The following is a 12,722-nucleotide window of genomic DNA, read 5'->3' as shown; positions in this document are numbered from 1 at the left end:
CATACTATTGTATATATCTTGAACAGAACACCTACTAAGGCAGTTTTGAAAATAACACCAGAAGAGGCATGGAGTGGAAGAAAGCCTACAATATCTCATTTTAGAATTTTTGGTTGTAAAGAATATGCTCACATTCCTGATGAAAGAAGAACCAAACTTGAAAGGAAGAGTGAGAAGTGCATAATGGTTGGATATAGTGAGGAATCAAAAGGATATAGGTTATACAATCCTAGAACTAATGAAATCTATATTAAAAGAAAAGTATGGTTTGATGAAGATGTAAAGAATGATAACTCTCCAACATTATCTTCTTTCTAATTTTGATTGATGAAGAGAATTCTACTTCTACCAATAGTCAAAGTCAAAGTGTGCAAACTAATACATGGGAAGAGACTCAAGTTGAAGAATCAAGTGAAAGTGATAATGAAAATCCAAGGAAATTTAGATGCATCCAAGAGATTTATCCAGAAGGTCCTAGAAATATATTTTCTAACTATGTTGTTATGACTAAGGTGATGCATGTTGACACTCCAAGCATGTATGAAGAAGCAAAAGGAAAAGATGAATGTGAAGCAACTATGCAAGAGGAATATAATTCTTTGATAAAGAATGGAACATGGGAACTAACAACACTTCCAGAAGGCAAAAATGTGGTTAATTGAAAGTGGACCTATATCTAACCAAGTTCACATCAGATAGAGCTATTGAAAAATACAAAGAAAGGTTAGTGGCTAAATGTCTCTCACAAGAAGAAGGTATAGACTATACTAAAACCTTTGCTCCAATAGCTAAGATGACTTCCATTTGTACAATAGTTGTTTTAGCTACAAATTTTGGTTGGAAAATCTTTCAAATTAATGTAAAAAGTGCATTTTTACATGGCGATTTAAAGGAACGAAATTTACATACAACCACCAGGATTTATTAAATATGGTGAAGAAAATTTGGTGCCTAGATTAAAAAAATCACTCTATGGTCTTAAGCAAGCACCAAGGGCATGGTACTCAAAAATAAATAAGTACTTTCTAGATGTTGGATTTAAAAGAAGTAAAGTTTATCTAGATGTGTATGTAAAATATAGTGATGATAAAGTTGTTATCATTGTATTGTATGTGGATGACTTGATTATTATAGGTGATCACACACATGATATTGAGAAAACTAAAGATCAACTCAAACAACTTTTTGAAATAATTGATTTTGGACTAATGCACTACTTTTTGGGTATGTAAGTATGGCAAGAAGAAGGAAGGATCATGCTTTCTCAAACTAAGTATGCTCTTGATGTACTTAAAAAATTCAATATGAATGATTGTAAACCATGCAATACACCATGTGAAGTAGGACTGAAGTTGAGTACTAACTCTACTCAAAAGAAAGTGGATGAAAAATTGTATAGGTAGCTTGTTAGAAATCTTTTGTATCTTACTATAACTAGACCAAATATTTCATATGTTGTTGGTATTGTATCCAGGTACATGGTAGTTCCACACATTGAACATTGGAAAGTGGCTAAAATAATATTAAGATATATTAAGGGTACTTACCAGCTTGGCATCTAATACATATATGGAGGAGAGCCTACTTAGTTGGATATATAGATTTTGATTGTGTAGGTGACATTGATGATAGAAAGTCAACTTTAGGATATACCTTCCATCTTGGATTGGGACCAATCTCATGGAGCAGCAAGAAGAAATCAATAGCGTCACTATCATTTACAAAAACTAAATATATTGGTTCATCAAAGGCATCTCAAGAAGCATTGTGGCGTAGGAGGTTACTCGAAGAATTGCATCATCCAAAAGACTCTCTAACAACAATATTTTGTGATAATCAAAGTGCTATCAAGCTATGAAAAAATCTAATATATCATGCAAGGTCCAAGCATATAGGAGTGCATCATCATTTTGTTTGAGATTTAATTGAAAGTCAAGAGGTGGAGCTACAATTTTGTGGAATTTAGAAGATCAAGTTGCTAATGTATTTACAAAAGCATCATCAATAGCCAAATTTATGAAATTTAGAGATCTATTGCAACTCAAAGATGTTTCTATTCTCTCCAAATAAACATTATGGGGGAGTGTTAGAATAATTTTTATTTATTCATAGGAATGTATTTAATACATATTCCAAAACTTTCTACTTAAACCTCATGAAGCTTCCTTGTTTGAGCAATATGTAAATTTAAAAATATATAGAAATCTCTAGAATGCTTCTTTTCTTGAAGCTTCTCGAAAAGTCTCTAGAAATATGTATAAGCTCTATAAATAGAGCATTCCTCTCATCTGTAAAAGCATGAAGAAAAATTATAGTGCTTTAATGATAAAGTGTGCATATTTGATATATTGAATCTTGTTTTGCTACTTTGTTTTATTTAACTCTGTTCTTACTCTTGATGATGTTGTTTTTTAAATTAGTTCATCACACTCTCTAAGGAAAAAAATTAGCATGAGTGGACATAATTTTCCATGTTTTATTTTCAATATTCTTAGGTCAAGTCTATAAATGTAAGGCCAGTCCCTCAAATTACAACATAAAAAATGGATTAATCTAAATTATATGTATGCATATAATCATTTGGTAAATGTACAATTAGGGCTACTTTATTGAGATGTGTGTCCATAAAGAAAATGTTAGGGGATAATTGAATAGGAAATATGTGTAATGTTTGAATAAATATTTCATTTGTCAATATATCTATTTTTCAAGAAATTTTCCTTAGAATAAACATAAAAATAAATTGAAATTATGATTGGTATACAAAATTTATAATTTTATTATCCTACCTTTGAGATTTGTGTGAATCCTAGATTGGTTATACATCTAAAAAATGTAGCATTGACACTAACTGTATGCATAATATAAGATTTTAAATATTAAAGGATATCATCATTGCGTACATGTATAAATATAATGTAACCTAAAATGTGTCATCATGTAAATATATGACATATATGTCATACATATTTTCTAGGTTGAAATTAGAAAATAGAGAAACTCAACTTGTATGATAGGAATAAAGAAAAAGTAGATTTCATATGATTGAGGATGAAGGGTGTTACGAATTTTTGTTGTTGCTAAGGTCAAGTGAGTTTGGAAAAAATGGGGGGATAAACTTGCATAACTTAAAATCATGGATCATAATACGGATCTTCTAATTTAACTTAACAATATCAGATTTCCACATGCTATTAGTAAATATCAATATATTTTTAAATTTGATTGTGTGTTTTCTAGATGCTAAAAACAAACACAATTGAGTCCATAAATATATCGATATTTACTAATTTAACTTCTTGTGAATTACATAAAAGAGTGTGCATAATGTGTTGGACCCTTTAAAATTAAAAGAGTGATAATATCTAAGAAAGAAATTATTTGAATTAAATAAAATTGTTTTATTGGGAGGTTTATTTTTTCTAGAAGTTGAAGTATTTAAAATATTTAATTATACTAAAAAATTCTAGTGCATGTCCATGTAAAATTATGATCTTCCAAGAATAAGTTGAACTATATGACATAGCCTATTTAGAATATACATAACACTCAAGTTCAATATTGATGGTTATTAAACATTAATAAAAATAAGTAATATTTCCACCAAGACCATTCTCCTTTCTACTAGAATACATGGTAGTTATAATGAAGGCTAATGGATGTCATGATATATGAGCACTTTCACTAACATAAAGTCAAATAACAATGTCAATTTTTATGCACCTTTCAAAATAGCATTTGATGGGTGATGCGGAAATCCTCGTGTCACATCACTCACTACTTTAATATCTGTGCGGAATATATCAATGTGAGAATTATCCATGTTACAAAGTTTTCTCCACGTTATGAAGTTTCTTGACAAGCCATTTCATCATGTCACTTCAATAAACAACATTATGGAAAGTGATACATGGCTTCATCAAGTCCACTATTCAGCAAGACTGTATGTGGCACACATCCTTTCTTATTATGAAATTCAACATTGCCATTTTTGTTTGGTACATTATGGCTTCTTTCGACCTGCTATTCAACATAATTTACACTACGATGTGGTCAACTTCTCTTTTAAATATTTAGTAGTAATCTAACACTCCTAATTTCTCGTGATCAACATTTAAGTATATTGATTTTTAAATTTAGGGTTTGTTTGGTTGCGGGGATAGGAATTGCTTTTTTGGAATTGGATTTTTCTCTCTATTCTTGGTTAGAAAAAACAAAAATGAGAATTGCATAGGCCGTATCAATCCAATGCTCTAGTTTTTGAAGAATTTGGCCGCTTGAGATTTGCACTAGCAGTGATAAGATAACTTGGTTTGTCTGTTGGGTTACATTTGGGCTTAAGTGGTGTAGGGCACCTCTCTAATTTTGGTTTTTGGATTTTTTAGAGGTTAGTTGTCTGTGTGTGTGTGTGTGTGTGTGTGTGTGTGTGTGTGTGTGTGTGTGTGTGTGTGTGTGTGTGTGTGTGTGTGTGTGTGTGTGTGTGTGTGTGTGTGTGTGTGTGTGTGTGTGTGTGTGTGTGTGTGTGTGTGTGTGTGTGTGTGTGTGTGTGTGTGCGTGCGTGCGTGCATGTGTGCGTGTGTGCATGCGTACGTGTGTGTGTGTGTGTTCTTAATAATCTCCAAGAGCCCTTGGAGTGCAACTAGTCCAAATGTAAGAGTCAAGTTGCTCACTAGGTCCTAGGTTGCTCAAAAGTTTCTCATTGAGCCAAAAATTTGCTCAATAGGTCAAATATGATTAGGGATGAGTAACTAAGGTTTTTGATTGTCTAAATAGGTCCTATGTATCTTATCTAGGGTCCTAGAATGGTCCTAGGTGAACCCATTTGATCAAAGGTTCTAAGGAGCAAAAATTGCTCAAAAGGTGCAAAGTTGCTTGAGAAAATCTTACAATTTTTGCAAAAAGTTGCAAATGATAGTTTTGGAGGTTGTAACTATCCATACTCAGGTATATGAGAATGGAAGATCATATTTTGAAAGTTTGGAAGGTTTACCATCAGATTATGCATGTGTGGACCTATTGTACAGACAATTTCTTAAGTTTTACATTGTTTAATGTTCTAGTACTACTATGTACGGATTGACACAAGATATCAGACTTAAGTTTTTTGTAGTTTACCTTTTCCTTGTTCTATTGCATACTCAAGTTTGGATTTAAGTTATCAGGTTTGCAAGTTGTAACATTTTCTTGCCATCTAGTCAGAGAACTTCCCTCACAAGGTTTCTTTCACAACAATGGCTCTAACCTAATCATCCACAGTGGAAAATACATGAAACCTGGTGGGATGTTAGGTTAGAAATTGTACATAGTATTTTTTTTTTTAATTTGCATATTTAAGGTTGGTTTCCAAACTATGGTTTGATGCCCTAGGCTAACTGCTACGAGTGTGTGAGCTTGGAGAGTTTGTGGAAGTTGTTGCAGAGCACACCCATGATCAAGGTTGTTCTAACAAATGGTGTTCCTAGAAGTCCTAGTATGCTACCTTGAACGTGCTAGTGGAATGGAAGATTGATTAGCAGTTTGGAAGAAGTTAGAAGCTTTTTAGTGCTGACTGATCTAGAGGCCTAAAAGTTAAGCTAAAAACTTCGGCTTAAGGAAGCATAGGGTTGTTTTTGTTTTGAAGCTCTAAAAATTTGGAATCTTTGAGTGCTAGGAGATGGCTTCTAGATTCCTAAGGTTGTTTTTTGGATTGTTTGGAAGAATCTGAAGTAAGAGTGTAAAACGGGGTTACTAGACCTAGAAGATAAGAGGCCTAATTAGGCTATGTGAAGAAATTGAGTTTTCTTTGGTTGTTGTTGTGACTGGAAGTGTTGAATGAGGTTAGGAAGGTTATGGAGGGTATCTACAACAAAAATTGACTCCAATGAAGTGGAAGAACAAGATCCTAAGTGAGGGTTAGGGTTCTAAGGAAAAGAAGGGCTAGTAGGACTAGTGCCTTAGAAGGGGGATTTTGTCTACACCAGACCAACTACATCTAGGAGGCAAGTTGGAGGAAGAGTCATGGGGGCTTGGATTGGTGGAAAAGACAAGAAACAAGAATCATTGGATAATTCAAGATTAGCACCTTAATTAGAAGTGGTTATTAGATAGAATCCTAGGCCCTCTCCATCATTAAGGGTCACAACATTGGTTATGGAGTTTATGTTGAATCAAATCTTGACCGAGCACATTGAGAAAAGAAATAGTTAACTTCAGATCAATAAGTTTCAAATGTCATAGCAATCAAATTTTGATTTGATTTTTTATTATAATTTGTATTTTTTCTGCATTAGGGTTTCTTCGTCTCTCTTCTACAAACTGAGAATTTATTTTCTTGAGGATTGTGGGGGCATGGCAATGGGGATGAAGTACCCTCATCATGAATGTTTGTAGCCAATTTTCCACTATGATTTGAAACCCTCCAACATTTTTCTCAACATGGACTTTGAGCAAGATTTCCAAAATTCTAAACTATGATGCCACAAGCTATGGATCTATCAGTTGGATGTTGTGAAGAATGTCTCATTGGTGATTTCCAAGTAATTTAATCTATGCTTACAGATCTTGAAAATATTTTTTCAGTATCATAAGTTTGAAGTGGATCTAAAAATATTATCAAATAAGAAAATGTAAAAATGGGAATAGGAATAGCTATTCCAATAACAAGTAGTTTTGGAATGGACATATGCTCATTTTAGGGGGAAAATGGGAATATGTATTCCTATTCCCAATTCTAATTTGGTGCACCAAATAATGAATAAAAAATATATTATAATTTCTTATTCCTATTCCAGTTGTATTCCAGTAACTAAATGGGCTCAGGTAATTGTTAAAGTTGGTTCAAGTGTCTATTGTTTTAGATGTTGTAATGGGTGTGATGTTCTCTTCAACATAATTTCATTTTGGCACTTCATTGCTAATTCTTTTATTAGAACTATTGGGATTTTGGGCCTTGTGGAAAAAACTCATTTTAGCCCTTAGTCAAAAATAATTATTTTCTCATGAATTAACAATGATCTCAGCAAAATAAGATATGCAGAACTTTAAAGAAAGTATCTCATAGTTCCACACTATTTTATAATTCAAACAATCTATACAAGGAAGGTATACCTTCTTATAGACCCCAAATGAATTTAGGGGAAATTATAAACAAAATCCATTGTAATTTTAATTTTATATAATATGTAAAGGAAGGTATGTCTTCCTAAAGACCTCAAACAGAAAAGAGGCCATTGTAGTAGTCAAGACATTACATCACAAGTTAGATAGGGATTTTTCTTCTCGATTATTTTTTCCCCAATGCCCATACTTTGAACAAGGCATAAATAATTTGTATTATTTTGAAATGATGAATAAAATTGGCAATATACTTTTACCAACCAAAAAAATTATAGACTATATATATAATTTTAGAGGTTGTAACCTCTAAAAACTACCCCATGTAACCTCAAAAACAACATACAATATCTAATGGATTTGCAATATCAATAAATATGTTTGTGTGCTAAACCATTATCTTCTTGTCATATTTTATATCTCTATGTGTGGTCTATCTCGCCCTTCCTTCCCCAATTTTCCCAAATTTTTACACCCATGTTTCACACTTCTGCCTAACATTTAATACACAATTTTTTTTAAGAAATAGGAAATTTCCAAAGAGCACAATATTAATATGATATATTCCCACACCTAGGAAATTGAAGGATAACAAGTAGAAGGCCAAAACTTACCAAAAGAGAAAACATAATGGGTTTACATAAATTTGAGTATATGAAGTTTGTATTCCCCAATTACAAATAGTTAATGTGAAAAGATAGTCGAAAACTTCCCATGCAACATTGAAAACTCTTACCACATCGATATCTGTAAGAATTTGCCTTAGGACAAGATTCACCCAAGATAATAGAACTCAACACAAGCACAACTGTAGACCAAAAATGGATATGATCAATTAATTAGAGTATGTCCTAATACATTGTTCTATTTAGTATGTACAAACACACTAGGAGTGCCTATATATAAAGGCCTCTCAGGAAGCACCTAGAATGTTTCTAGAAACAACCAGGAGATAAGATAAGCATCATGACAACTAAGCACACACCTTATCCAACATTCTAGATGAGTGGATAATAACGAGAAGGTTGTAGACACCATGTGCATAATTAGGTGCTAACTCCTGTGTTGTAGATAACATGTGCATAAAAGAGGTACAAACTCCTGTGTTGTCAACATGACAACCCACAAGAGTGCACATACTCCTAGGTGACTAATAAATAAATAAATAATATGCATTAACCTAAGTAAACTTAAGTAAGTGTAAATAGTAAATACTTATTTTCACCAACACCCCCCCTTAAGTGCAACTTAGGGAAATGCCCTTAAGGTTATGAAAACTAGGATGAAATGCATAATGGGTCCCAGCTACTAGGCCATGTTAGGTACCCATGTACATAATGAAGATGCAATCTGTCATAAAGTGAAGAAAGAGGGAAAACCTTGTGGCAAAAATGCTCCCCCAAAAAGAGAGATGAAAAGGGATGCATGGATGGATGGAGTAATCAAGGCCCCCCCACCATTACAACATACATTGAGTATATACAAGGGGAAAATGGAGAAGGACAAAACCCCCTAAGAGGAAAAAGTCCCCCCAAAAAGGAGAAGAACGAGACAAGGTAGTCCCCCCCCAAAAGTAGTGTGCCAACCAGTGAGAAATGCTCCAATGTAGAAGTTGATCCATGACCATGGAATGATGTTTCTTCCCTTTGGAAGAAACAAAGGCAAGGGTACAAAGGAAATGTGTCCCCTGTATGGAGAAGGAATCTCTATGATGAACGATGTCTCTGAAACTTTTTCAAGTGTCCCTGTGTCGATGCTGATGATGGCTTCCTCAAAAACTACTGAGAAGAAGTGTAGATCAAACAAGGAGTGATGTAAAACCTTTTTCAAGAAACCAATAGTCTTCTCAATTGATAAAGAGACCTCCGATAATTGATGTCCATAAGTATCCACAATCACACCAACCTGTGAAGATTGATCATGCAGAGAATGGACATAAGGGTCGGAGTGGGCCCTCACAACAACTATAGAAGGATCTTCCTCAACAAAGAGAAGCGGTAGATCATCAAAGAAGTCTTCCAAATCTATTGTGTGTGACTCCAAGAACAAAGCTAAAATGTCTGGTAAGAAATCATCACTTGGAAGACCATGTGTACCCTGCTGTGTTGAAGTACATGAATGTGTCACTGTGGCAATGAATGAATTATTTACCTGAAAAAGAAGACAAATATCATCTAAGATGTCTCCCATATCTGCAATGTGAGACTCCATGAACAAGCCTACAAGGACGGGAAGGAATTTGTCACATGAAGGTAGAGTAGGAAGACATAAAGGGTCCTACCACACTGAATTCAAAGCATCTATGGCTAGAATAGGATCAGTAGGAGCAATAGGAGTTGGAGGTGTGATCTCATCTAAAGAGGATACAACTACAACTGGAGGTAAGATATCTTCTAGGAAAGGAGGAAAGTTTGGATCTTCATACTTCTCCCAAAGATACATCCAATAATCATGTGGAGGCCATATCTTGGAAACTAGCTTAGAATAATTAGAAGAAGAGAGATTGGTAAGAATGATAACAATCACTCAGCCAACAGGTGGTTGTTCTTCATTAGAAAAATTGTGTCTAAATTTAACGGTCAAACAATCATCACCGTAGTTGAAAATTCCATGGATTTGATGGTCAGATGGTCATCAAATTTAACATAGGGAAATGTTGACATCAACAAAAAAATGGGCCACCTGCTAATGTGTCAGATGACTAGGCCATCTGTATGGTACGGACTGTACACGTAGCGGTATAGATAGCTGATGTGATTGTATGACAGGGTTGTATGTTGGGTCTACGTTGCACTTACAGCATGTGCTTGGTGACATGGAGACTTGTCTGATGTGTGTCCAATGTAAAAGTGAAGCATGGAAAAGCAAGGATGTGGTTGCAAAATTGATACTCATCAGAAGTTGTAAAGAGCGGTGGTTGGAGAACCAGTACACGTGCCAAAAATTAAAAAGTGCAGTCACCGAAAGTCCACCGAGCAGAACTCTAAAAATACATTGGAAATCCTTGATACACCGGGTTGTAATGTGCATTGTCAAATTCCTAAGCGCGACCAAGGTCAGAGTTTACGACGTCAGACAGTGCACCAGGAACCTTAACTTGCCGAAGTTATGAACTTGTGTGATGGCTGGATTTTGGATTATTGATCCCACATTGAGCATGGGGATGGACCAAGGCATTATATATTGCAAAGCCCATGCATACAAAAGAAATCTCACCGGTTGATGTTGAACTCACTAGTCAAAACTTGAGGCACAATAGGAGTATGGACTTAGGCGCTGGCTGGTAATGTGATGTGTGATCAGATTTATCTACCAAAAAAATTGGAATATACCTTGTAAACAAATGGAATATTCCATGTGCAGGGCCAGGATCTCACAGCCCAATTCTGCTAAAAAAATTTCTCTGCTATTTGCCCGATGGGAAAAAAAAAATTCAAACTAATACAAATGAAAATAATTGCAGAGAAATAAAATTTTCGACTCAAATAAATTCATTAAATCTGCAAAAAAAGACCATACTCAAACTGCAAATCCGGGGCCTATGAGTGCCAATTTGCAAAAAAAATTGCCTCACAATTGACTTTGGGCTAGGATAGCTGAGTTTATAGCCAATTTTCACTAAATCAGCATTCTGGACTTAATGGCGAGCTCAAATCTAGCTCTAGACACCCCCAATTTCTGCAATACTCTAGAGTTGGGCTACGGTCGTAAAGCAAGATGATGGTCTTGAACAACTTTGTGAAGAGGAATTCTCCAAGAGCTCTGATACATTGTAAGAATTTACCTTAGAGCAAGATTCACCCAAGATCGTAGAACTCAACACAAGCACAACTATAGACCAAAAATGGATATGATCAGTTAATCAAAATATGTTCTAATACATTTCTCTATTCGCTATGTACAAACACACTAGGAGTGCCTATATATAAAGGCCTCTCAGGAAGCACCTAGAATGTCTCTAGAAACAACCAAGAGATAAGATAAGCATCATGACAACTAAGCACACACCTTATCCAACATTCTAGATGAGTGGATAAGAATGAGAAGGTTGTAGACACCATGTACTTAATTAGGTGCTAACTCCTGTGTTGTAGACAACATGTGCATAAAAGAGGTGCAAACTCCTGTGTTGTCAACATGACAACTCACAAGAGTGCACATACTCCTAGGTGACTAATAAATAAATGCATTAACCTAAGTAAACTTAAGTAAGTGTAAATAGTAAATACTTATTTTCATCAACAATATCAAATGAAGGAAGAAGGCATTCAAGCTATCATCATGTTAGAATTAAGTCAACAAACTGTACATTCCACAACAATCTCAAGATTCTTCATTATGTTTAAATAGGTTTTGTACAACCTTTTTGTCAAAAATGTAATTGATGAAGTTTGGAGATATTCATATTCACACTAGAATATTTGAAGCTTGGGAAGGAAGTTATTTCTTTACTTTTCTATTGTTTTCCTTTTTTATTGATCATTGAAAAGTTCTTTTTTAGTTTTCTAGTATTTCTCCTTCTTAAATTGTTATTTTACAATTATTTACATTTACAATTTTGTTTAAGATGTAAGGCATATTGTGTTTGTGCTTTGTCATTCTCTATGCCCATCTAAATCAAGTCTAGAGATATATCAATTTCTAATATATATTTTTCAAATATTATAGTTTGATACTTACATGTGATGACAAGTGACTTCATAGATTACTCATTAACTATTTTAATTAGATTAGTTAAGATGTACACTAGTCTAATTGTTATATTATTATTTTATTAGTAATCTTATTTTAGAAGAGTTAATTTCATTTAATTCAATTATTTTAAAAACTAGTTAAACTATTAGAGTTTATCATGTATATTATGTTAGTTAAATAATCATGTCTTGTTAGTCTATAATAATTATTAATACTTTACAAATCAAATATAACATAGAGTACTAGAGAAAGCCAAGATGTCTGGCAGCAGCATCTCTAACATTGAATAAGAAAGCTACATTTCTCTTATTTATAACTTTTTAGCTTCATTTGGTACATTTTGAAGGATTCTAGCATATTTGAAGTGTGCTCATTTCAGAATCATATACAACTCCATCTACGCTCAGTCTCACCGGATGTTCTGCGGCCACCAGCGGTACCTCTCTAACCTCTGTCCCCACACGATGAGCGATATGCTCGAGCTACTTGTCCACGTGGCTGTAACAGTTGACCTTATTCTGATAAAATATTTTTAAAAAATTGCAGAGGATGCATTGATAAATTGAAGGTAGTAATTAGTACTCACTCCTTGCTCTCAACGATGTGGCCAACATTAAATGAAACACAGTGAAGCGCCTCCTTCCACTCCAAAATCTTTTTCAAGGCATATTTTTTATTCTTTACATGCCGATCAATTGCATGAGCACAGGCTCCTTTAGCATACCGGACATCTCCTGGCTCAATATAATAGAAAATAGGAACAATTCTAGCGCCTGTCTCGAGCATAAGTGTCAGCTCTGACAAACACCAGGGGGATTGTGCATATCTCTTGGAAAATATAGCTATATGAATCTTAGCACTGCTTATTGCTTCTTCTATTACACTAGATATGTGATCCCCCAATCTAAGCTCTTCTGTATCCAGAAAGACCTTCA

Source organism: Cupressus sempervirens, chromosome 8 (genome assembly GCF_028749045.1).
Source record: "Cupressus sempervirens isolate cs-2001-9-10 chromosome 8, ASM2874904v1, whole genome shotgun sequence".
Taxonomy (NCBI): Eukaryota; Viridiplantae; Streptophyta; class Pinopsida; order Cupressales; family Cupressaceae; genus Cupressus; species Cupressus sempervirens.
This window is presented reverse-complemented; position numbering follows the sequence as displayed.